Here is a 4,491-nt window from a genome sequence, read left to right as displayed (position 1 = left end):
TTTGGTATTACTTTTGTAAACAAATCCCAATAAGATTTCTGCCACACAGGGTCCCTGACACAAAGCGAAAGCCTTAAGAGCCATTCGCGTACTCTGGGTCTAAAATATTTCCTAGAGTTCTATGCACCACTGCCTCATTCCCAACACTCAAGATTTAGCTAATAACCCTTGGTTCCCTTGATTTTTTATGTATAAAAGCGTTGTCTTCTGCCCCTACTATTTCTACCTAAATTACCACCATCATTTTCCTTCTCAACATTCTTATGCATAATAGTACTTACTTCTCCTTAAACATCTGTTATATGTACCAAAGATAATCATTGCCCAATACAATAGGGGGTTTGTCTTATTCAGAAGCCTTAGTCAGCACCCAGGAGGTAAGCAAGTAAATATCTGTTGAAAGAAGAAATTGAGGAATAATGTCTACACAAACTACATTTTGTTGTGCTTAGAAAGTAGGAAAAAAGGAATCACCATCAATTATTCTTCCTAAGTCAAACAAATGGATCTCTGAACTCAACAAAGATTATGAGCCAAATCCAACTCTTAGCTACTACAAAACCCTAAAGATGAAGGTAAAGTATAAGGGTCAATATGTAATGAGCACCTTCAATATACAGAAGCCAAAAGGACACTGAGCAAATTAAAAGGACATGAGGAATTACCTCACACCTGTCAGAATGGGTATCATCAACAAATGACAAGTGCTGGCAAGGATGTGGAGAAAAGGGAACCCTAGCACACTGATGGTGGGAATGCAGACTGGTGCAGCCATTATGGAAAACAGTATGGAGTGTACTCAGAAAATTCAAAACGGATCGCCCATATGACCCTGTCATCATCATCCCAGTTGTGGGAATATATTTTAAGAAACCTGAAACACTCATCAGAAAGAATACATGTTTCTCTGTATTCATAGCAATTTTTAATCACCAAACATTTAAAATCACAAGGTGCTACGTAGTGGTTTTACTACTTTATTTACTTACATGTATGGTATATTTATCACAGAGTTTTTAATGTTGTGACAAAAATTTATAATGGCCATTGAAAAGTAACTTTTCCGATGGTTATTAAGATTGCTGGCACTGTATTAGTTCGAGGTACCATTCTTTGTGCCCTGCTCTACTGTGCAAACCAACACCAGTCTGTGATTTACCCATTTTTCAGCTCACTTGTTTTTTTTTCGTTTGTCTACCCAATAGAGTGGGGGTCCATGCCTCAGAGATGCTCTGAAGGAGACCATGACATTCTCATGAGGTGTCCCTGCCGATGACCCAGAGTAGCAGTGGATGTACCTTAGGCACTCAGTGAATCTTTGTGAGTAAATCAAGGATTGAAGGAGAAGAGAGGGGTCTGGCTATGGCCGGTGAGGATCCGCTGACCCGGGACATCCCTGAGAACATGTCCACTCTGTGCCAGTGCCTCGTGCCAGCCCTCAACACAGGGCATAGCGGGTTTTCCTGTCCAGCATGGAGCCAGTCCTTCTGTGACCCTGAGGCTTATGGCACCCCTCCAGGGGAATGCACTGCAGTGGAACGGGCTGTACAACCTAGAGCATCTGGTTTTGCTCTCACCCACAATGGACTTCCTATGGCTTGGAGTTCGAGATTTAGGGTCAGTGGATTCCAGGGATGCAGTAGCAGACGCCGTTCTCTCCTTCTCTGGTCAGAAGCATAATTCTTACCGACTAATGAGGCAGAAGTGCAAACATCACCAGGAGCATCCCTCTGCAGGCCTAAATGCCATGATTGGGCCGTCCACTTCCCTCCAGAACTCTCCTCATCTTTGTGTCCAGGATCTGTGCTTGACACTCTCCCCGCCTGGCCCTGCACTCTCCATTGGCATGACTCTGTGCCTTTGGGGTTGGGCGTCTGGGAAAGTCACTGGCACCTCATCTAGGCCAGGGCAAATAAACCCAGACCCTCAGGACACTCCCAGCTTCTAAGTCCTCACCCAAAATGCCACCCGTGCATCCCAAACCCATTCTCCAACTGCACAATCCAGTAGACAGGTCTCCAATATTTAAGGGATACGGCTCTGTCAGAGACAGGAAGACTGGCTCCTGCTCTGCAGCCATTTCCCTCCTGTCCCTCATTATAGGTTCCTCATGGGAGTCTCTGGGCCATTCTCTGCCCAGTCCCTCCAGCCTGGAGGGAGTGATCGTCCCCACCCACCTCTCCTGTGCCTCTAGAAGCACCTCCCTTGGCATTAAGTGGCAGAGCCAGGCGTACCCTGGATGTCAGGCATGCCCTCCTTGGGGAGGAAGAAAGAGGGGCAGTCCATTGTTTAGTCTAGATGTCACTGGGTATGAGGTGAAACCAGGACTTGTTGGGCACAGGCAGGGAAGGTAATGTGAGCAGAGACTTTTGAGTTTCCAAAAGGCACAGAGGACAATATACGTCAGAGTAAGAAGAGCTCTGACTTCAGAGGGAAAGACGCAAGGTGGAAGCTTGTCTGGTCAAAGGCTGGGTTAAGAGAGCTGAATGTGGGAAAGCCCATGCATGGGGACTGATCCCCAGGGCCTGTGAAGGCCCACAGAGGCAGGGCTTCCTCTGGAACCCAGGAAGGGTATCCTCCTGCATCCTCGGTGCCATTCTGAATCCAGGAAAGTAGCTGGGATGTTGTTTTTCCTTCTGCACATTCTAGCCTGTCATGTTCTCCAAAAGAGCTCAGATGAATTGGGGGGAACTGCGAATTTCTGTCATCAGTGGGGGTGCCCAGCATCAGGCTCATGAGAGGTTGGCTGACATTCCAGGAATGCATAAAGAGGGCTCCCAGCCTTGGGAGCACATTCTAAGGACCACCCTCCCATTCAAAATCAAAACAAAACAAAAAAAAATGTTGGAAGGTCATATGTCTTGGGATCCCAGTAGGAATCATGTGCTCAAAGGCTGCTGTGGGATGTACGTAAGTGAGGGCCATTATGAGGGCAGGTGGCAGGTAACCAGGATGTGGTAAAAACATCCCCCAAATTCATGTATGGGTGCTGGGAGTCGGCAAGTCCTGTTCCATACTGGGCAGGAAGGACAGCCCTTGATGCAGATGTGCTCATGCCCTGGGAAAGCAGGCTCTGCATGGGGGTGGAAAGAGGAGTGGTTCTTGCTCAGGAAGAAGGCATGTTCGGCTCAGACTTTGTTTCTAGGTCAATCTAAGTGGTCCCTCCTGCCTCCTTGTATCTCCTGGGCACTGGGATCTCATAGAAGCTGCCTGAGCTTGAGCTCCTACAATTTTCCAGTTTCTGCCTGGTGCATATAATGTCAGTGTTAAAGAGAAATACAGCCCCTAGGTGGCACCACTCGTGCTAAAAGCCCAGGATACAAGTCTAGATTAACTTCCTAAATTCATTACAGTTTGAACCTCTTCCAGAAATCTAATCAACCAGTCTGAAATTTTCTACTGAACACCACTGTGGTAATCTGTCACATGGTCCCTCTCCCTGGAATATGAGAGTTGTTTGGGCATCACATTGCAGGGGGTAGAGAAGAGCCTGCAGAAAAGTTATGCCTCTCTTCTCTGTCTCTCTCTCTGTCTCTGTCTCTCTTTCTCTCTCTCTCTGTCTCTCTCTGTCTCTCTCTGTCTCTCATTTGTTGCTGTCTCACTGTCTCTCTTTCTGTCTCTCTCTGTCTCTATGTGTCTATCTTTCTCAATTTCAAAAAATCCAATGTGTGACTCAATGCAGCATGGGGATATCCAAAATATGGCAGATCTTTATAAGCCAAATACTAGTACAGCTTGAAATCTTTTGAAGGGGAAGGTATATCTGTGCACTGTGCTAAATCCTGAGAGGACACTCTTCCCTCACAATCTGAGAGTTTTAGGCCTGGCTCAGAAGGAGCTTTTTGAAGCCAATTTGCATGGGTTGTTTTATAGGGTTTAGCAAACATTAGTTATCTATACAGACTTTGGCACTCATGTTTAGGGCCAGGCCTCTGAAACTTGACTGGGCCTAATCTGCTGCCTGTGGAAAGTTGGGATGTGAAAGAGGAGGCCTGAGGAGGGAGAAAAAATGGCGACGGAATAGAGTCGTGTTTGGAGTCTGGTCCTGGGGCTGAGAGTAGGAACAGCAGAAGTTCGCAGGGGGTGTGTATGTTGGCAAGCCAAGGGACAGCTAAACTCCAGGAGAAGGTGGGGGAGTGCTGGCCAGGGTTCCGCTGACTGTGCAGCACCCACAGGGGCTGGGTCTCCTCCCGGAGCTGCCGGCTCACCGGGCGCCTCTCCATCTTGCAAGGAAAGGAGGATTTTATTGGAAACCTGACTTTCCGCGACAACTGCAAACACTGAACAGCTGCGAACACCAGAACACCGGTCCCCTATCGGCGCAAACATTCGGATTCAAAGGAACCCTTCACTGAACCACAGAAAGGTCAGATTGCGCCTGAAATAAGGTGTGGTTTCTAATCCCCGCTGTGGGAGGGAAGCGCGCGAGCCGTGGGACCGGCAGGAACCGGGAGGTCTGTGCCTAGAAAAATCGGCGGCAGTTGGAGCTGC

The sequence above is a fragment of the Cnephaeus nilssonii genome, assembly GCF_951640355.1.
Source record: "Cnephaeus nilssonii genome assembly, chromosome: Y".
NCBI classification, from domain to species: Eukaryota; Metazoa; Chordata; class Mammalia; order Chiroptera; family Vespertilionidae; genus Cnephaeus; species Cnephaeus nilssonii.
The sequence above is the reverse complement of the archived record's forward strand: the minus strand, read 5'-3'. Positions refer to the sequence as shown.